Here is a 23747-nt window from a genome sequence, read left to right as displayed (position 1 = left end):
CCATTTCAAAATGGAACTTTAATTACAAAGACCCTGTATATTGTAAAAACTGAGATGTAGTATCTCTCCGAATGTGTTGAATAACCTTAAATGTTGTGTGAAAGAACAATTTTTTTCAAGTTTACACAGATTCGAGCTTTCTTATACAATTTAAGGAATGCATAAAAGCTCTAAACACTAAAAATGCAAAACGTTTACACAGAGATTACTCGCCTTCACACCATACGTTAAATATTTTCTCTTCTGAAAATTCCAAGGTCAGTGCGCGCAATTTCGTCAGTAATTGTTTACAATCGATAAGATGTTGGTGAGTGCTTTCGACTGCGTTCAATGTTGCTTTTCATTTGCAGAATCTAAAGTTCACAGTTAAAATCATGCAGGTATGTTTTTAGTTGTGTAATAAGGATATTTGTATCTTAATTTTCAAGTCTCTGTGTATGAACTGAAATAAATTATTTTATAATGTATAAATTTTATCTGCCCCTGTTCTGTTAAGCTTAGTTCGAATTCTTCTTAATATTCTCTCTGCCACACGTTATAGCGTTTTAAGGAGTAACAGACATCTGCCTAATTTGGAAAAAAATTCAATTTATTATTAAATTTAGCGCTCAAAAATAATTCAAGTAAAAGAAAGTAATCTATGTAATAATTATGAAAAAAGCACGCCTTCACTAATAAATACACGTCTTTATTTCGCTGAAAAACTGCTATAACTGAAGAATAGAATTTTCTGTAGAATGTGTTGATGCTTGAAAAGTCAAATTTCACCCGGCTAGAAGAACCATAGCATGTTTAACCATATAATATAACTTAAAAGAGTCACAACTGCCTTCAGGGAATATTAAAGCTTATTTTCTTCGATATTCTGAAGCTTATTATATTTTTTATTAATTAATAGTTTACAGTGATAAAATTTTTAAATTTATTATCTTCTCAACATGGTTCTATAGTAAAATTCTATTATGTCCCAAGTGGTACTAAATTAGTTGAAACAGTACTAAACTTAAAAATAAGGGGAGGTTCCCCCCCCTTGGGACAAATTTTTTAAAAGATTAAATAATACAGTTGCTTAAAGCATATTCTAAGAGTACACGGAAACTTTAAAGTTTCAACAGGTATTTGTAACGTTTAAATATTTTTTAATATTGTATTAATAGTAACTAAGCGCGAAAAGTGCCCCAGATATGCAGTTGTAACTACAGAGATTTTAAATGCAAAAAAGAAAGAATTTCATAAAATGTTTTGATAAAATCACAGACACTAATTTAAAACATACAACTTTTAAAGTTTGGATTTCTAATGTAATACTTTACAGGGTTTTGCATGAATGCAAGTTTCTATTTTTAAAAAATATGCTTTAAAATCCAATGCGATTAAGCGTTTAAAAATCAACGAATGCGAAAGTCATTTTTTACACTTTTCTATTTTAAAGTATTATCTTCAATTCACCAATAAATGCTAATTAAATTTAACAGTCCTCAACAGATTGAAAGAAAGAAAAATTACTTGAGGATTTAAGTATTATAAATGTTTCAAATTAATTTCAAGTTATTTTATTTTCAAAACAAAAAATAGTTTTATCTGAACTTCCTTATTTTTTGGTATAAGTGCGATGATAAACATTTAAATCAATGTAAAAATTCTTTATCATTAAAATGTAAAATCCTAAATTATGGAATTAGTCGAGAAAAGGATTTCATTAAAAAAGGAGTGCTTAAATGTTAAATAAAAAGTAACTCTTTTCTAAAATTACTTTCCACACTGATTATCAACTTTCACTTCTGATAAAGCAATTAACAGATCGCTCTTAATTTCAGGCTTTAAAAATTCATATAAAGCACAATTTATATGATTCCAATTCATATAAAGCACTATCAGAAAAATCAATTCAACGTTAGATAAGTTAAGCCATATTATCGAAACTTCGTACCGTAATATCAAGCAAATGCGCTACTACTTTTATTATGTGAAAAGCTGAAACATGTTCCCATTTTCCCATTAATTTTTATAGAGTGAAAAAAAACAGTACCACCCTGAATAGCTTTTGATCTAATGATCGGATCTTCACGTTCTAGGATTCGATCTTAATGGTACGAGTTGAATTAAATTAGTCATATTTTAATAATTTGTCTGTCCAATTTGCTCAATTATAAAAAAATTACACAATTACTTATTGCAGAATAATTACTTAGTTATTTTAAAACTTTTTTTAAGACATAGTACTCATAATAACATTCTTTTCTGAATATTTTGACAGAAACAACAAACCATTAATGTTTTATTCTTTAAATTATGAAGGAAAAACATATTATTTTTTAATTTACATTAATTAAAATGATTTTTACAGAAATTTAGAGAAATAATTAATTTTAATTTGACTTCCAAAAGATTTTCTCTCTCTTCATTAAATTATCAGGAAATAATTAAATTGAAAATGTTTCGTTTAGTAATACATTTAGTTTATTGTTCAGTGATAATTATCTTTCGAATTTGATAGTTATATTCTGTTTTAATCCACAAACGTATTTTCATTACTTTATTGAAAGTAACGATAATGAATATATTTTAAATATGTTATTCTTTAAAAAAATATTTTTAATTTTGTATTCATTTTAAATCAACTGTTGTTCTCTTTTGAGGAGTAAATTAGTACAAAATATACATTTTACGGAAATAAAATTTTAATAAAATTAGATCTAATAGAAACAATTGAAAATATACCTTTTAACTTTTCATTCCCTTTATCAATTAACATCTAAATTAATATTGATATTTATCCCATAAAAAAAGCCCAGAAAATAAGTGTAATTCATACTTATTAGCCTTAGTATCAGTTTGAAACTGGTTCCGAAAATATTGATACTTACTCAATAATAGACTGGTACTAAGCAAAATCAGAACTACCCAAAAATTTGGCTCCAAAATTTCATTCAGTGTCCAACATGTAAAGCAAACTTATTTAACTTTAATTTCTTAATTATCTTTAAGTCTCATATCAAGGGTATTTTATCAGAAATGTACACATCTCTTACAGAAATTGTTATAGACAATTATCATATTTAAATTCACTTTTGATTCTTTGTTAAAAAAATAGTCTCGTTTTTGCATGTGCAGTTTTCTTCCAAACATTTATTCGTTTGACACTTTGAATTTTTTAAAATTAATAGTTGAGTACTTTTTCGTTTTCTCTTATAACAACAAAACTACTTAAATATAATTTAGTAGGGTGATTTTTCCTATAGATTTAGAACATACTCTAAGAAAAAAGCGTGGTCAAAACTACCAGGATGCTGTAAAATGTATCGTGTTTCTGCCTCTATGTGAACTCCGAAAAGCTCTGTAATTTTTACCGAAGTGTTTTGGCAAGTATTTTGCTAAAATTAACAATAAAATTTAATTTTATAATAAGTGCTAAACTTTGGTAAATGTGGTAAAATTTGATAATTTTATTATGAGAATGGCATAAAGCATACCAATTCTGTTAAATTCACTTTTTAATTTCGCAATTTTTACTAAATATGTGGTAATAAGACCTATAATTTTCAAAACCAAAATTTCCGGCAACTCGTTACCATATAAACCGAAAATTACTAAATGAATGGCTTAAACGCCGTATATTTTGGTTTTATTAACCAGAATTATGCTTTCTTCTTTTACCAGTAGTGGTATCCCAGTGGTCAGAGAATTGAACCCCGGACTGGAGGGGCCTGGGTTCGCTTCTCGACCCTGCTAAGATCCACTGATTACATGTGATTTACGTGCTCGTAAAATCTGTCGAAAGTCCAGTGGTTGGTCACTGAGTACAGGGATCTGGAGAAAATTTTCAGAAATATTACCATACAGCAACCAGATAATTTAACCAGAATTTTTTTTCTCCTTTCATGTATATAAATTTAGAATTAATTTTTTTTTGGATATCTTCGATGTTTGTTTAAAAATAATTTTCTTTAGCAGAAAGTATAATCAACTATGATTCCATTTACCAAACTTCTTTTATCAGCTAACTAACTTAAGAGATGCACCTAAATAAAATAGTGGTAGCCTGGTGTAACACGCCTGTTAAGTGACTCGTACAAACCGTTAAGTAATAAAATAAAAAGCAATTTTCTTAAAGATTGGTAGTTTTTGTAGTAATGTGTTTCTTATAAAATCTTGACAGAGATTGATACATTTTGCATTAAATTTCATAAAACAAGTGTATAACTAAAAAGAATTAAAATTTTTCGATTCCATCAATGGAATTTATATCATTTAGAATGTTTTGATTGGAAAACTAAGCTATATATTGATAATTAAATCATTGTGGTGGAGAAAATATTTTGATTCATAATAAATGCAATACGTAGTATCTATTTGGGAGCATTTTAAATATTTTTGCTAATGCTACCGCATTAAACAAGAATAAATTACATTACTTTTCCGTTTACAAAAAATTCCATCACTGACTTTTCAGTTGCGGGCATAAATAATTTTTCATGCAATATCAAACACCAAAATGAAGATAAAAACCCTTTCAGCCTACCTTGATTACAAAATAAGGATAATCAATCAGCTTTTGAGTAATGAATTTATAATACTAGAATGAAAAATAAAAATAATGGAATTTTAATGTTTTGCAAACAAACATCTATTTTAAATAAAAGTTTTGAGAATTTTTAAAATGATATGAGTTATGAGAAGCAAATAACATAATCTACAAAATAAAACAAGAACAAATAAACAATTTGCAATTCATCACATCATTCCATTTAAAACTTTTCTCTTAAAAAAATCAGATCTATCATTCTAATAGATTACATCTATTTGTGATGGTACTTATCGATAAAAATAAAATTGTCTTCTACATTTTCAAAACAATTTCTAACTTAGATATCCACAAATGCTATCGGAAAGTTCAACGAAACTTTGCATCTGTGTAAGACATGACCTGTGGGGTATTACAAGATTAATGAATTTTCAGTTTGTTTTTCTACATTTTCTTCCATACCGATAACGTTCAATTTCTCAAAAGATCGCTTTCGAAACTGCGAGAAAATCGTACTTTTCGCACCAAATATTCAAATAATGTTGCTTAGGATATTATTCTTTTCAACACCGTGCATTTGATTCATTTCTCTTTTTGGAAAATTGCAAAGAGAATTGGTATCTCAGAATTTTATCAAATGTGATAATAGGGAAAGAAGGATAATGCATTTTCATCATACATACGTTAAGGCACATTCGCGGCAAATTGTTTAACAGAAATAATGCTTGTAAAGATAATTTGCTAAAATGCATACCAAAACATTTCATTAGTCTTGATGTAAGGCTAGTTTCTTGCTAAGCGCCAAATAATAATGTCTTCAATGCTTTGAGCTTAAAAGTCGAGGTTTAACCATTCTCAATAAGAATACTTTATAATAATCAATTAAACTAGATTATTCATTCTAAATCAATCTAATTCATTCAATCAAATTTAACCATTCAATCGTTCTAATTCATGAATTTTTTACAAAACAAAATTTATAAGTTGTTTATTTTTTATTTAACTTAACATTCTTAAAATAGAAAGTAGTTGCTAAAAATAAATATATAAAAATGTTAAAGTTTAGAGAAGTTAATATTTGGTTTTTAGCAAAATTATTTAAAAGAGTATATAGGCTTAAGTCATTGTTGTTGAATTCGATAAAAGAAGTAAAATCAAATGCTAAAACCAGTGGTTTTCAGCCGTATTTTTAAATTAAAATTTTTTTGTGACTCCTAGAATTTCTATCGTAGTTGTCAGTTTGACACTCAAGGTTTTTAATCATTGATCAGTTTAATTATTGAATTTATAGTCAGCTTCATACATTCATGCTTCGTTACAATAGAAACTTTCTCCTAATCGTTTTAAGCACTAAATTTCTGCCTTTTTAAATATTAGCTCTTAAGTTTGATGGTAGAGAAGGCGCACAACTTATTGGTGCTGGATATGTAAAAATCTATCTTTTTCATCATATATTTTTAAAAATATGCGTTTAAAGAAATACTTTTTCTATCATCTTTAATTTTTATACTACGGAAATATTAACTTAAACCTTTTACAAGTTTCAGAATCAAAGGAAATTTTCGATAGTCTCGCGCCAATAGTACCATTTGAACTTTTGATCTTATTCTTTCATTTATAGATATTTTTAAATAGATTTACAGATTTAAGTGGTAAATCACGGGTTTAACATACAATTTCAAAGCTTAAAATTGCACTTTGATTTCACCTTTTAATCTGCAATGCGTCACCGTGTATGATTGATTAGATGATTGAATGGTGATATAAGTGGTATAAAAGCTATATATTTCAAAACTTAAACGACATTATATGTACTCTTAATAAGGGAATAAAGCAATGTTATGTCTGAAGTGGAAAAAAAGTCGAAAAGAAAGAAGAAATTTAAGGGGAAAAAAAAGAAAATATCACTAACCTCAAGTTCATAGAACCCGTATTTCGACGATGAACATTATCATTGCATATTCTAAGAGCTTGCTAGTTCGAGAAGTAGAAATAGTAAAACAAAGTACTATATACGTGAGAAAACTTAGTAGAAATAACTTAAGAAAGTTAATTAAATTCATTTAAAAATAAAGACAAAATTAAGTCGTTGTGAAGTAGTTCGGCGGCTGAAGTGAGAAAATTTGCATTTTTCAGCTGTGTTCTGCTTAGAACTGAGACGCATTTCCTTCCTTTAAGAATTCAAGAAGCGTTACTGGTTAGAACAACATCATTATCAAATCTTTAAAAATATCAAGGCTATCGGGTTCTCCACAGTTCAGTAAAATCAACATATTAGTCACGAGCAATGCAAGTTAAAGAAAGACCGAATAGTTTTAGTCATAGTTAAAAATTCATAATGATGATTTTCGAAGTTCATTGATGAGAAAACTAATGCTTGTATGTTCAGAATATAATTAAAATAAGATAGCAGTCCTTCATTTTCAAGTAATTTCCCATTTATAGTGATGTTAACATCACTATAAATGGGTATAAGTACTTTCTGACAATTCATTTGACTGACTGCTATTCAAAGCGATAATTAAAAATATTTAGTCGTTTTAGAAACCTTAATGATTATTTGTGTAATATGTAAATTATCTAACCACATTATAAAATATTCCAGATAGAAAAACGGTGTAAAGCACCGGTACTTTAGGTGCATCATCCGTAAAATCTATTTTACCGTAAAATCCATTCTTACGGTAAAATATTAAACTGTGATTTTTACAGTAATATTTATTTAATTGGAGTGATTCAGGGATTTTACTGTAAATATTACTGTAAAAATTACGGTACATTTTTAGTTTCGTAACATGTTCCGATAAAAATGGTTTTCACGATTAAAAAGTACCGGCACACTTGAGTGCGGGTACTTTTTTTTACCGTAATTTGATCCGGAATTTTTTACAGTGCAGTTATTGACCGAATACAATCATCAAAACTAAAATAAATAAAAACTGCCATTTTGAATGCGCTGAAATTTCCAGATATTCCTTGAAAAAATTGAAAGCAAAGGATAAAAAAGTTTTTATTTATAGTAAGTAATAGCTGTTTTTACTTGTAATGCTATGCTTATCTTTGCTTTAGAAATGTTTAAAAATATAATCACATTTTTTAACTTAATAACTCTTAAGCAGATGTTTGATCGAAATAACCTTTTTTTCGTGATTTTTCTCCTGTTTTGTGCCAAATTTCAGTTTTATTCTTGTAAATAATTTTATTCTAGTTAATAATCGCAAAAAAGTAATCTTATAGAAAGTCAAAAGTTTATTTTAACTATAAGTAATCTGAGCAATATTTAATTTTCTAATCAAATTTTTTGAGTAAATAAAAAAAGTTTTACGATACAACATAAATTTTTTGAGGAAAGAAAAGAAAGAAAAGCTCCCTCACTCTTGATAAAAATTAGTTATTAAGAACAATGTTTTTCAATTATGAATTTCAAATAAATTTAAGCACATTATATTCGACAAATAAAACCTTTACTTAAATATCAGAGATTATTTCCTTAATTTAAATGTCCATTTCTATTTATACACGAATTAGATTCAAAATGTCAGGAGTTGCAATCATTTGCTTAGACAAGACATTCTGAAACCAGCATGAACAGGAAAATTTCAGCTCGAAATTAATTTCTCCTTGTTCAAAGTTATGCATAATACAAAATTCGTGTAATGAGGAGACTTTTACACTTAATTTGCATTTAATTTACACATCTAAATAATTTCCTCTCATGAAACAACCAGTAGCTTTAGTGGCTTAATACTCTTATTAGCAGGTGTGATGCCAGCATGGAGTTGTAGAATTCATCCATCTTTAAAAGCATACGTTATCTGGGTAATTATTTTTACGTAAGGCGCATGGTAAACTGAGAGGGAGGGAGATATGTCGTAAGTTAAGAGTTCAAATGCAACGACAAGTTAAGAGTTGATAGAAACTAACACAAGTTAAATAAGGCGAATAAATATTGTAAGAATAGTGAGAATTAAGTATTACGTAGACGTTTGGATTCATGAGTTATTTGCTTTTAAGCATTTAAATTCTTTTAAATTGTATGTATGATCACTATTGAAATTTATATTAAGGTAGTATTTAAAATGACGGTTAATCATTTTTTATAGGAAGGGGCAAAATTTTTGGATGGCTATTAGTTTTACCCATTGAGAAACATATTTTTTTAGATAATAAAGTAATAAAGGAATAAAACTTTCTGAAAAATAGCTTAAATTTTAAATATTGATAAAATTTAAGTATCTGGAGCAGTATAACGATGAGTCTCATATTCAAGTTGTTTCAGAGAGCATTTTCAGCGTATTATGCTTTTATCTAGAAATAATTTTTGAAAATTGTATCTATATGGAAATAATAGTAGTGAACAATTTTATGTAAAAATGACGCCCTTAGAAAGAGTGTGGCATATCGCTATGCTGCACCAAGTTCTTTAAGCAGAAGACTTCAGTAGTAAAGTAAATCTTTTTTCATTTGACATTTTGCAAATCTTTACTTTTCTTTGTTTATTTCTTTTTCACTTTCATTTCAAAAAGAAAAATTAGTTTTGAACTATAATTTAATCTAAGTAACCTTTTTCCAGATAATTTATTTCTAAATTTAGTTGATCTCACAAAAATTCCAGGAGTGATAATAATTTTTTTTGTTAAAAAAGATACACTACCGCTAATTTTAACCACACATATTGTCTTTCAAAGAAGTACAGTGCGCAAAATAAAAAAATGGATCACCTTTAATAACTTTTGATCTAATGATTGGATCTTCATGTTCTGGGACTCATTCTGAATGATTTGTATGGAAGACTTCAAATAAGCTAATTAATTACTGCAAACGATAATTTAAGTTACGAAATCAGACTCAACAATGTATTTTTTTCTCAAAAAACATGCCTTTTTCTCCTACGGATTTGGCTTTCTGACCCCAAAAAAATATAGGGGGTAGTCGAAATCTGGGAAATATGGTCCTAATAGTTTGATCAAGTGAGCGATTCAAAGTCTGGACCCCTTAATGTTAACTTTACTCTTGGCGTATTTCGCCATTTCTTGAGAAATTTTTAAGCGAATTGAAAATTTTTTGCACGCATTTATAAAATCGTTTATCCAACTATAATTCCATGCAAAAAATCGCTTTAAATAAATATTTATTATTTTTTTGTCATTTTTTTAAAGTAATAGTAGAAAATTTTTGAACTGTAAGGTACATAAATCCTTATATAATTTTAAGGAAAATAACTTTACATGGCAAAATACAAAATTTGAGTGAAATCAGTCGAATAGTGTTTGAGAAATCGAATTCTTATAATATAACTTTTTTAAAAATTTGATTTCTTAAGTACTATGCGAACGATTTCACTCAAACTTTGTATCTTGTCATGCAAAATAATATTCTTTAAAATGATGTAAATAATTATATACCTTAAAATTCCAAATTTTTTTTCGACTATTTTTAAATAAAATAATAGAAATGATATATATTTATTAAAAGTTATTTTTTGTATGGAGTTATCTGTGGATAAATAAACTTATAATTGCGTGTAAAAATATTTCAATTCGCTTATAAAGCTCTCGATATATGGCGAAATACGTAAAAAGTAAAGTTAATATAAAGTGGTACAAACTTAGGATCGCTCTCTTGACAAACTACTGGAACCATATTTCCCTGGTATTGGCTACCCCCTATAGTTTGGGGATTAAAAATCCACACTCGGAGTATTTTATTGGTCCAAAACTTTGAATTATATAATTCAAGTTATATTAATATATTAATATCCTCAGATGATTTCAGCTTGTATTATTTATATCTCTGATACGCTTAAATGCCCGGGTATTTTGCATGATACTATACGCTGTAAAAAATTCTGAATCAAAAAGTCCGACAGTCACGAGGCCGGAACTTTTTACTGTAAAATCCATTTCTACTGGAACATGTTACGGAACAAAAATCTGATATGACGTAATTTTTACAATAATAATTACCGCTAAAATTATGGTGTAATATTTTACGGTAAAAATGGATTCTGCGGATAACGAAAACGATACCGTAATTCTTCCTGGAATTTCTTGCTGTGTGCTGAGCTGAAAACTTTACTCTAAATTGTTCTTAATCATGAGCTATAAAAATGATTTTTTTGCAGCAATGTCTAAAAGGAAGAAGCTTTAATAACAACAGCTACAGAGGTATTGTTTTGAAGTACAATATTTCGCATGCTTTTGATGAAATATTGAAAATAACAAACTTGGGATGCATTAAAATGAATAGGATGTTAGAGTACATTGGAATTACATATTGGAATTAATTTAAAAAATATACTCAGAAAACATGTTTTCTCTACTTTATTTCTAACAGTTTCTTGGAAACTAATCTTTTAAAATTTTTAATTTCTAGACAAAAAAAAAAAAAAAAAAAAACGAAGAGAAATATTCAATATTTATTGCCAAAAAGAATTCGAGAAATAAATATTCGAAACTCCTATTCTGTCTGTTTATGCCTTAATAGCTCCAGACACAAATGTTTAGGAAAAGTAGTGAAACATTTACTTCACTTTGCTATATTTTTCAAACAAAATGTTTTCACCAACTCAATTCAAGAGTATTTACCAGTGGGACAGGGAATTGACACGTACTTTTTTCAGATCCTGTCGTGCAGAGAAATTTCAGGAGTGTTGGGCATTTATGAAGCCACGTGTTTCCCTCCCTATGGATTAATATATTTATTTTTCGGCATCATGTGAAAAGATAAGAAAAAATTTATAGCAGTGGGGGAATTTTTTTATTTTTTTATTATTATAGTGAATTTCTAGAAAAAGTCGATAAATGCTTTTTAGTGAACGTTTGTTATAGTTCGTGAATGTTAAGTTCCTCAAAAAAAATATATATGGTTATTCTACAAGTATAATAGTGAGTTATATTTCCGAAATTAATTAAAATATGAAAATTGAATACTAAAATTAAAACAAAATTCACTTAATTTTACAACTCATTAAATTTTTTCATAAAAACAAAGTATTTCCTTTATTTATAGAGACTAAAATAATTTAGTACCATTTTAAGATTTTTGCCAGATTATAATGAATTGGCTTTATTTGATTTTAATCGGTGTTTACAAATTTTCTTAGTATTGCGTTTTCATTCAAGTCGTTTTCCAAGAGCTTATGGCATTTTTGATTACAATTAAGACTAAATACCCCAAACTTAAGGTCACCAAACTTAAGGCTTTTCACCTGATTTTATTGCTTAATACGTGATATAAGGATAATATTCATTGACTCATTTTCTGCTGACGTCACGTTTGCTCAACACTTTATTGTGAAGTAAGAGTATCTTCTGGACAGAAAGAGGTTGTGAATTAGCGATAAAGCTAAGAATGTAATTTCTAATGTGATAAACATTTTAGTCTTAAAAATATTGCAAATCAATAACTTCTTGTAAGTGAATAACTTCACAAGAGTCTTTGTTTCATCGAAATAAAATTAAAAAGTAGATTGAGTCACCAGTTCTTATATTTTTAGAGAAAAAAACATGACAGTGTATGAAAACTCTATACACTTACAAATTGAAAATGGTAATATTTTATTTCATTTACAAAAGTAAAAGAAGCATAAAGAAAAAAAAAAACAAATCCTCAAAAACAAAATAAAATAATTTTAAATAATAAGACATTGAGAGAAGGTAATTACGAAGTCAATTAAGAACATCAAATGCAAAAGATAGATTAAAATCACTGAAAACCAATTTTTTGATGATGTAGATTACCGACAGTTCTTGACAATATGCAACTGCATTCAACTCCCACTAGATAAATAAATTGGTTATTTTGAATTACTTGGGAGAGAGAAAATTTCAGAAACATATATTATGGGCAATCATCAAAGTTTTTCGAGAATTTATAAAATGATCGAACTGAAAAAGTAATTAAAAGAAAAAGGATTAAAAAGAAAAGAAGAAAGAAAACAAAAATACAATGAAATCTCAGACAACGTGTCTTTGTTAGCTCTCATTCATGATATCCTGGATAGATATTTTTGGGAGCACTACTGTAATCGCCTACAATAATACACTGTTAGAATTTTTATTCTGAAATTACGATAAAATAACCGGCAGCTGTCTGTCCATCAGATTAACTATAAAATTTATGGTTAGGAACATTTTTTACCTATACGGTTTTGAACTTGTTTACAACTGGTACGGATAAAAATCTGTGAATAAAAAACCGTATTGTTTTGTAACAATTTACGACTTGTATAGTTTCTAAACTTTTTTAAATGGACATTGGTGCTCTGTGGTTGCTGAGCCATTTATGTGTGAATGATAGTTTCGTATTTCTATAGTTCAGGATCACCGACTGAAGAGTATAGGATACTGGAAACTTTTCATGTATTATATGAAGGAACGAAATATCGTAGTTTCAACGCTGGGATTCGAACCACTGTTCAATCGATCATAAGATTGAACGTTCAGCCCTTTCAGCCTCAGTATGTGCCCAGTTTCATGGAACAAAATGGTTTTATAAGGTGGGTATAGATAGGAAACTACAATTAGGAAACTAATTTTCACACAGAGTAATTTAATGTTAACAAACAGGTATTCATAGAAAAAATGCATGAAATTTGTGCCTGAACTTTTAAAGAATTTTTTTAAAGTATTTATATAATTAGAAAATATTATTCCCACCTGTGGAATTCTGGTTGTTTAACCGTATTAGGACAAAACAATCAATAAACGTTTTGTCTCCCACTTAGCAGTTTGATTCTCCTTTTTTGTTGTTGACTGTTTTGAATGAATATGGTAAAATAACAATAAAATGAATTTCTACTTAAAAATTTTTCCCGAGAAATTTCTAACAGTTCAAGCGGTATTGCATAAAGGTGAACTAAGCATGATACACTGTCACAAATATTATCATAGGTTCCTCCTTTGTTATTTTTAGTTTATTTATAATTTTTTAATTAAGTGTCTTTTGTCGTTTTGAACATTTTTTAATTAATTATTTTGAAATTTTTCTTTCCCTTACTTAATTTTTCATTAAATTGTCATTTGAATTTAAACCAGTACTAATTATGTAGCAATTGTTCTGCTAGACGTAGTTTCTAGATTTATGGATTGAGTTGGCTTTCATAATTATTAAAACCTCCCAAACTTAACTCGATTTTAGGATCACAGTTTAGAATCCATGAAGTTTTCTAATAAAAATTAAGACTACATAAGTCTTTTATTTGCGTGCGCATTTTTTGTATTTTATTTTTTTCAGTTACTAGCATTACAAAAGGTTCCCTGGAGAATAAAGTTGAAACTCAGAAATGAAAAACAGAGAATTTTTAACTATGACGTTAAACTGTAATTTTCACACAGAATAATTTAATGCTGTACGAAAAGTTAATAAGATTTTTCGTAACGTCAAACTTTTATTTTCTTACAGTTTCTCATATAAGCCTAAAACTTTTTAATATGTAAAAATCTGCACATTATATGAATTGATAATGAAGAGTTAAGAGTACGAGCGTTTTTCAAACAAAGATATATTGTACTATTGCAACAAACAAGTATTAATAGAAAATATACATAAAATTAGTGCCTGAACTTTTAAAGAAGTTTTTTTGAAGTATTTATATGATTAGAAAATAATTTTTTGAGAGAAAATTTAAGGAATAAATTAGGATCTTAGACTTCAAAACGAAAAAAAAAATTTAAATATAGGCTTATAAGTGTTTTGCGCATTTTCAAATTTTAGAGTTTGAAATTTTAGTGGAAAGTAATCAATTTTCTGTGGGGATAGTTTTATGCTATTTAGAAAAAATATAGAACTCAAGTTGTAAATCCGAAATCCCACGTTTTCGCTTGATTAATTCTACATTAAAAAAAGTCTGCTTTGAATATGAAAGCATATTTAATCATTAAAAGTGCATTCAACTTTATAAATAAGCAAAAATTTTTGTCAGTCTTTCTTATTGAAGTTATAAACTAATCGAGAAATATCTCTTCAAATTCAAGCATAAATTTATTTAATATAATAGAATTTTCTTTGTAAGTACTTACTATAAAATTCGATAAAATATCTTTTCTTGTCACTGAGAGATTAAATTTGTGGTTAACTATATTTTTGTCTCCTTATTATTTGCTTACAGACAGTGGTATGTAACTAAGCTCAACTATCTAAGTAGTTTTTAATTACTGGGGTTAGTTTGACAAGTCTAAGGTTCTGTGTAACGAATTTATTTAAAATTGAAATTTCAAGGTAGGAATGTATCTGATAACTAGTCCAATTGATATGGTACAGCCATATATAAGCTGAATTTCATTTTAACTGGTACATGGTTAGAAATGACCGAAATCTTTTATTTTAAGCAATCAATGTAATCAATATGTGCGATTATGAGCAGTCATTTTTACCAGCAATCATAATCTAAAGACAGCAAGTAATCTCGAATACGAATATAATTGTAAAAATAGTTACTACACGAATGCATAAATATGCTGTACATACATGCATACTTAACTAAGCTGTATGTTTATGCGTACGAGAGCTGTATATAAATGCTTTCATGAATAAGTAAAAAATGTTGAATTATTTTATGCTTATATACATGGTTATTACATAGTATATCTGCATTTATGTACATTGTATGTACAAGTTTACGTACAATATATAAATTATGTGTACATGCATACCTAAGTAGTACACTCAATGTATGCAAGTATGCCTATATGCACATGCTCATACAATATATGCAAGTATACAAGCAGACGTACGTTTGCCCATACCAATACATTACAGTGTACGTATGTACATAATGTACGTATATACATAATGTACGTATACACATAAAATGTTTATGTGTGTATGTAAAAATATAAGTACGTACGTACAAATGCGTAAGTATATGTGTACATGCAAGACGCGTTCAAAGGTATCTATACAATACGTATATTCACACAATGTACTTGCTTATGCACGAGGAAATAGCACTGTATATACGTTAGTTAGCTCATACAACGTGCCTCCATATACATGCATAGACGTACATAAAAGAGTGGGCTTCGATTACAGGCAATTACAGCTATGTAATCAATTACCTTTAATCGTGATTACTATTTTCAACGTATGTATTCACGTAAGCACAATATATGTGTGTACAATTATACATACATTGTATACATATGTTGTACATATGCACATAGATACATTCGGCATGTATACATTGTACAAATGTACCAACATACATTCGACAGGCATTTATTGCAATTATGTGCATGCATATATTATGCATATGTGCGTACATATACTGGACATACATGTTTTGTACATATGTACATAGTCAAAAATTTGCATAAAATTGCATAATGAATGATGAAGAATGAATAAATTTGCATATGAATAATCATTCAGAATAAATTTGTTCAGACTAAATTTAGTCATGAATAAAGTTTCTGTGAATGATGCCCATTACTGGAATAAAGCACCTAAAATATCTGAACTAATTAATAGTAGTAGTAGTTATCTCACGATCCATATTGGAGCTTTTATGCTTCATAAATGCGCTTATAGCTCTCATGGATTAAGACTGATGAAATAGGAAACTAAGTTGTTTAGAAGCGTTTAGTAAATAGCAAAAAGGACACTAAGTGAGATGACTTTTTAGAGTCAGTTATGTCCATAAAAAATATTAATTAGTGTCAACCTTAATAAAATTACGAAGTCAGAAAGCCCTTGTGTAAAATCGGATAACCTCTTCGATATATTTTATGCTCCAGAAAATAGTACTATTATTAGGAAAAAAGAATTTAATTTGACGCTGAGACACTTATTATAAGCAAAACTTATTTTTCGCATTAATATAATTCTGTGATAATTTGTAGAACATACATAAAGTTGTAGATTTTTTTATCCTAAAATTCGAGTATTTAAAGAATCGATGCAAAAATTTATTTTTGGAACATTTTTACTTCTAAAACGTTGATTTAGAAAGAGAAGTTGGTATTCGATAAAGTTTAAAATAAAACTACTTTCTTTCTTCAGATAACTCCTTATTTTTATAAACATATCCATAATTATATTAAAAATATGTAGATCTAATTAAAGTTAGAAATATTTTCAGAATTTGTAAAATATTTCCTTAAAAAAGTTTATAAGTTATTCAAATATTTATATAAGTGTATTTTATTTAGAAGAAATTATTCATGGGGTAAATAAAGTAGAAATGATAAATTTGTATTTATTTTGTTTCGTAAAACATACGATTATAGAGAAAATCATAAGGTTTAAAAAATAAGAAACTAACATTTCAAACATAAAAAATAATTTTATTTGCAAAATATTTCTTCATCATTTTATTTGCGAAACAAAATTCCCCATATCTTAAACTCGGTTAGAAAATATGAAAATTTTATTCATGTTCAGTAAAACATGCTTGCGTAATAATATGAAAGAGGCTTTTTAACATCTTTATTGAAACAATTTTTAATTTTAAAAAACAAAAAAGGAAAATCAATTAAAAATATTTTTACTAAATTAGAGACATGAATTATGCAAGGGTAAAAGGATAAGCTTGCAGAATAGAATTATATTTTCAAAAAATGACTTTTATGTATGTATACCGTTAGAAAGTTTGGAGAGTATTGAATCATTATAATGTTCAAACTTTCTGCAACCTTAATATGGCTTAATATTGTGAACCATGTTATCACACTTCTTACACTTGGCTAAAAGATACTGTGGTTCAATAAATAGAGCAATTAAAAATGATAAAAAATAGTCTTAAAAATTATAAATAATTTTTCGGAAAATTTGAATCTTACTATGGTACAAGTAACGGAAATTAAGGCTTAACTTTTTGATTTTCTGGGAAGTGTAGGAAGAAAAAAAGATGAAATAAAACATTCCTACTTTCAATAGCTTCAACAGACTGTAAGAAATTGCTACTAAAATTCTCCAAACTTTCCTCGTTTCTTGATGAAGCCGTTTCCTGGTCTATGCTCTTAGAGAACATTTCGTCAACATGACGAAACAACTATTGTCACTCATTCGAGAAAACAAATTTTATCAAAAGTAAAGAAATATTCCGTCATTCCATTTTTTTTTAACTAATAAAAAAAATTACAATCTCTTAATGACTACTGCAACTTTTCTAATAACCACTTTATCTTACCATATAGGTGGATCAATGTCGCTGCCAACTACACAAAATGGTCAGATAGAGAAGTAGAGTTAAATTACATCATCCATGTTAAATTATACCATACGCTGCCGGATTCGAACTGGAATCATCTTAGAACAAGGTCAACACCGAGGTCGTGTTTCGTCACAAATCACGTGATTTCATGACGAAATGATTCTCAAAATTAACGAAGTACACATCAAGGATTGCTAAATTACTAAAAGTGAGAGTTTCATATTTGAGAGCTCAAAGTTGGAGAACACATATCTCCACATTATATAAAATAATCCAATGTTTTCGATAAATATCATTTTATTTCTATGATATTTGCAAAGATATCAAACCGATATTTAAAATTAAAAATAAACTTCCATTAGGTACAATCTATTTTATTTTGCCCATCAAAGAGAATGTTGCCTTTTTGCAAACTGGGGGATGAATCTTTATTGTTTAATAGCAACGTAAGGCGCACATTTGTCACCTAATAAGCATTAAATTTAAATAAGTGACTTAGGTAAAAATAATTGCACGCGTTCATAAATGGAGAAAAATTTAAAAAAAAAAGTTATTCTCATTTTACATCATTTATGCCCATTTCGCTCAAATTTAATCACTGAGAAGCAGGCATAAAAGGAGTTTTAGTTAAAAATATAACTTAATTAAGGTGATGTTAGTTGCAATTAAATATTTTGTCGTACACAAGATATAAAAAAAAATAAAGTTAGGGGAAAGGAGCACGTTTATCAAAGAATAACTCTAGCGAAACATTTTCAATTTTCTCGAGGCATCCCTCTTTCTACATCATTTACTTTCTATTATATTTATAGAGATTTTGTGATTAAGTTAGTATTTTTCAAACAGTGTGGAAATTCCTTTTCATAGGATACCGCCAAATCAATTTATTTCTTAAAAATATTATAGAATATTCTAAAATGCATTCAATTACCTGAGGTTGCTGGTGTGAAATTGCATTCTTATCACTGAGTAAAACGAGAAATTATATACATAAAAAAAATATGAATATTATTCTAAGAAGTTAATGACTAAAGATACTTTCGTTTTTATAAAGGCACTTGTTTAACATTTGATACATAAAAAAAGCGAGTAATACTAATCAAATAAATTTTTATTACTTCAAAATAGCTGAAAAGATATACATAAATATATATACTTGCTCATAAATTTAACTCTTTGACGCAGAATTTTTATTAAACATATTTTTCCTTATTTTGCATTAATTTAGTTCAAAATAGGTGAAAAATATTATAATTAGCATTTTAATAATTTGAGGGGTTATGAAATACAGCAAGAAGCACCGGTTTCTATTTTTGCGTAAAAGGAAAAATCTTCCGCACATGGCTCACTTGCAACCAATAATTTTTCAAATTTAAACTTATTTGTAGTAATTTAGATCCAAGAGAAACAGTTATTCATTACTGAAATTTCTTTAATTTATAAAGTCAATTTTTGCTAAATTTTTGATTATGAATTTAAAAAAATTCAAACTTCTTTTCTTTTTGGATTTTATATTTTAGTAGAAATATTTGTCTGGTAATTTAAGAAATTTTTCAGTAACTATTAGGCTGTTTTTTCATAATTAAAAAATACCAAACTATTTTCTTTCTTACAATTGGAGCGACAGAAAAAGTATATAAAAATATAAATACCCGTATCTCATCTGCTTCGAAAGGTTAAGAAAAGTACCATTTAGTTCGGGAAAAACATACATTTTGTCAATATATAAATGAATTAATCCCAAGAGAAAAACATGATATGATTTTTGGAAACGAGTTCCCAAGTTTATTACCATATATTTAAAATGTTCAAAGTAAATTTGAGCCTGTTTAAAACGACTATCTTGTTTTTCAGGTAAATGTTAACTTTTTAGGGACATTTTAAAATAACATAATTAAAAGTTTTTAAGAGGATTTGAAACTACCAACTGCGAATGCTAATTTTATGAGACTTAAAACTACATAATTAACATATCTGATGGGGATTTGATACCATCTAATTTATTTTTCTCTCGTTTGTTGCAGTGCTAATTTTATGGGGCTTAATTTTTTTCAGCAAATAAACCTTCGCATTTAAATATCTTTTTTTTAAAAATCAAATAATTCACTTTTCAAAGTGAATGATAACAAAAAGTGGTTGATTTTTACGTTTCTGAAAGGAAAAAGTAAACACAATTTAAACGTAAAGCACCTCTATATGGGAAGAGTTGTTTCGAGAGGTTGTAAGTTATTTATTTTATTTCGCAATAAGATCTTTTCTTATTTAATTCAAATATTTGCATAGAATAAATATAATTTCTGTTTAAAACAAAGCTAAAATAGCAGAGTAAAGTTACTAATTACTAATTCGATACAATGAAAAAAATATGGTCAAAATTATCAGAATACAGTAAACTTTATAGTGTTTTTTGGTTCCATGGGAGCACGATTCAGAAATAATTCAGGTAAATTTAAAAAAAGAACATGGTTTCATAATATGTGATAAAATTTGGTAATTTATCATGATACTTTAGGGCAAGTCCTTAATACAATTCATTTGGTTAAATTTACCTTTCAGTTTTGTATTTTGTGCTAAATGTGTGGTAACAAAATCCATAATTTTGAAAACCAGAACTTCTGGTAAACCGTTACCATATGAACGGAAAAATTAGCAAATTAATGGTTCCAATAACATATAATTTCGTTTTATTACCAGAATTATTATTATTATTATAATTTTTAACCATAAATTTCATAACTATACAGTTCGGTAATTTTATTAGATTTTTCTCCGTGTAAATTTTATTTTTATTTTTTTGTAGCCAGCCTTAAAATAGAATTATATATATATTCTCTAAAAAATCCTTACGATTTTGTTATTTAATCATCCCAAAAGGTATTTGTATCAGTACGTTTCTAAAAAAAAGAATAATTACAAACGTAGATATCAAACATGACGTACGTCTACCATTTGTTTCGTGGAGTGGCAATTTATTCATTTTTTTTTTCTTTCGAAATGGGAAATTTTTTTATTGAACTTAAGTAATTGTATTGAATAAATATAACATTCTTACTCTGTAAAAAGGAAAAAATACAAAAAATACCATGAAACTACAAATTTCAAATAATTTTTCCTTAAGAATATCCAATGTTATAAAAAAAATTAAATTAGCGTTTAAATATATTTAATAATATTTACATTTAAAAGGTAATAAGATTAACATAAAGTTTAAGAGCAAACTTAAATGGCAAAGGTGAATGTTTAATGCATTAATATTTAATAAAAGGAACATTAACTTAAAAAACGATGCCTTTTCAATATTATTTTTTTTTTCATTATTAGCTATGTCATTTCGATGTCTGAATTACAATGGTAGTTATTTTTTCTAACTGAATAGTAGTTAATCTTTCCACAACTGAATGAAATATTTTATCTAACTGTTCTCGTTGTTTGTTAAATTAATTGGATTGTCTAGTATGTAATTGCTTGTTTCATTTTTCCTTTAAGCTTACATATTAACTCACAGTGCGTTTGTACTCTTTCGTAATGAAAATATTTATTTTTAATGAGTTTTTTCTTTGCAAGAAGACAAATAGAAGTAATGAAAAACATCTTCTAGCTTATTGGTTCAAATTAAGATGAGAAGATTAGTTTTCAAAGTAAAAGATTAATATTTAATTAATATAAGAAGTTATTAATAATTAAAGTATCTTTATTTTTTTCATTTTCAAATTCTAAATCTTTTAATGATTAAAGAACAAGCTGGTAAAGTAGGAAATATTTTGATAAATTAATTTAGTATAGGTATAATAATATTTTTTGTAACTTTTTGATACAAATCTGCGGTTTCATTATCTCTATTTTAATTATACTCATATCTGTAGCTTGAGAGAAAACAACGTTCTGATTTTCTTAAATTTATTGCTTATATATTAAATAAAAACATAAACAGTTTTCAATAGTTAAAATACTAATCCGCAATTTTCTTATCGTTATTTTAATAATAAATGTAACTGTGGCTTAAGGAATATATTAAAAAAAGGTTTAATTATATTTAAAATGCAAATCTGCACTTTAAATATATTAATTCTAATTTAATATGTCTCGGTGGATTAAAGAAGAACACCACTATGATTATCTGAAATTTATTGGTAACATTTTTAATAAAAACATAAACGTGTGCTTACATTTTTCTGTTTACTTTGAATAGTATTTTTTTTTTAAAAAACGAACAAATTTGCGATTTTACTATTTTCATTTCAGTTACATATATATCTAGCTTAAGAAGAAACACCACTGTCTTTATCTTAAATGTATTTTACGGAGAAACGTTTTTTGGTAAAATCATTGAACTGTACGGTAATTACGTTTCTGGTAAAATAAAACCATAATTCTGGTTAATAAAACCAAAATATACGATACTTAAACCATTCGTGTGGTAATTTTTCCCTTCATATGGAAACGGTTTACCGTAAATTCTGGTTTTCAAAATTATAGTTATTATTATCACTCATACAAAAAATATAAAATTTCTAAGATATCTACCAAACTACCAAATTTTATCAATTATTATGAAATAATATTTTATTATTAGTTTCACCAAAATCATTACCAAAGCGCTTCGATAAAATTTTCCAATCTTTTTTGGTGCTCACATAGAGCCAGAAATACGGCAAATTTAGCCATATTCTTGTAGTTTTGACCATTCTTTTCAGTGTAAACACATATTCAACAAAAAACCAAATATACTTCAACTTATTTTGAACCATACTTAAAATAAAAATCTGCACTTTCAGATACAAATTTGAGTCAATGAAAAGTGGCAAAGCTAGTGTTTTTAAAAAACGCTCTTATGTGATAACACAGTTTTAGAGTTGATGAAAACTTATTTCATTCAGCGCACTGTGCACTAATGCAATTTACTATGCAATTTTTATTCAGTTGAATCTCAGTATATGCCTAATATAAATTTTCTCTAAAATGCATACTCTTAAATCATATGAAAATGGTACCCATAAATTAGGAAAAGTGATTAATTGAAATCGGAGATATCTTCCTCCAATTTTTATAAGAAAACCATTGAAGGCAATTTAAATTCTCATATATTTTCGTCAAAATTTGACACGCATATATTCTTTTAATGATAAAGTAAAACATTACTCTTGCTGTAAAATTGTTGCTTGTTTTTTTTCTAAATACCTTGAAAAGTTTTTTCAAGATAGTATTCATGCTAAAACTCTAGAATCGAAATATTGTAAAGCTAGAATGCAAATACTGTAATATACACGCATGCATTATTTTATTGATAAAATAAAACATTACTTGCTGTAAAACTATTGCTTGTTTTTTTCTCAAAATACCTTGAAAAATTTTTCAAGACAGTATCTATACTAAAACTCTAGAATATACGGTATTTATGCAAATATTGCAATATATACGCATACATTTTTTAAATTATAAATTAAATCGATACTCTTGCTAAAAAACCATTGTTTGTGTTTTCAAAATACCTTGAAAATGTTTTTTCAAGATATTATAGACACTGAAACTCTAGAATATGTATCGATTAAATCGCATGATCGATGCAAATATCGCAATTTACACGCATATATTCTTTTAATGATAAAGTAAAACATTACTCTTGCTGTAAAACTACTGCTTGCGTTTTTCAGAAAAGTTTTTTCTAGATAGTGTCTATGCTGAAACTATATAATATAAGGCATTAATGCAAACATTGCAATATTTTTGTATTTCAATATTTCAAAATAATAGTAAAGAATAATCACATACAACACTATTAAAATGTCGTGGCGTTTGAGCCATAACACTTTTTAAATTTACTTTTAAACTAGGTATCTAGCCAAATTAAACTAACCCTTTTTTTACTTTACGCATTGGTAACACGATAATTTGGTTTTAATTGAACTGAAATATGGTTCGAGTCAAATTCTTACGAATTTGCAGCAAGTTTCAATGATGTTGTTGTTCATTATACGAAGAATATATTGTACAAGTATGCATTTATATTTAATTTAAATGATTATACAGAAAAATTTCCTGATCTGTTATAATATAAACATTTCAGAA

The 23747-nt window shown here is 27.1% G+C and overlaps 1 protein-coding gene and 1 long non-coding RNA gene across 3 annotated transcripts in view; one reads left to right on the top strand and one right to left on the bottom strand.

The window, feature by feature from the left end:
- Window positions 1-23747, bottom strand: part of LOC107448572 (zinc transporter ZIP3) — a 198475-nt gene that overhangs the window by 36946 nt on the left and 137782 nt on the right. The window lies entirely within an intron of this gene.
- On the top strand, window positions 286-22987 carry LOC107448573 (uncharacterized). The gene is made up of 3 exons (XR_001584666.4): window positions 286-380; window positions 12843-13025; window positions 17665-22987. It is a non-coding gene; the product is annotated as an uncharacterized LOC107448573 (long non-coding RNA).

The sequence above is a fragment of the Parasteatoda tepidariorum genome, chromosome 11 (assembly GCF_982258835.1).
Source record: "Parasteatoda tepidariorum strain Cologne lab strain chromosome 11, Ptep-v5.0, whole genome shotgun sequence".
Taxonomy (NCBI): Eukaryota; Metazoa; Arthropoda; class Arachnida; order Araneae; family Theridiidae; genus Parasteatoda; species Parasteatoda tepidariorum.
Note: the sequence above shows the minus strand (reverse complement) of the source record. Positions and strands in the feature narration are given on the sequence as shown.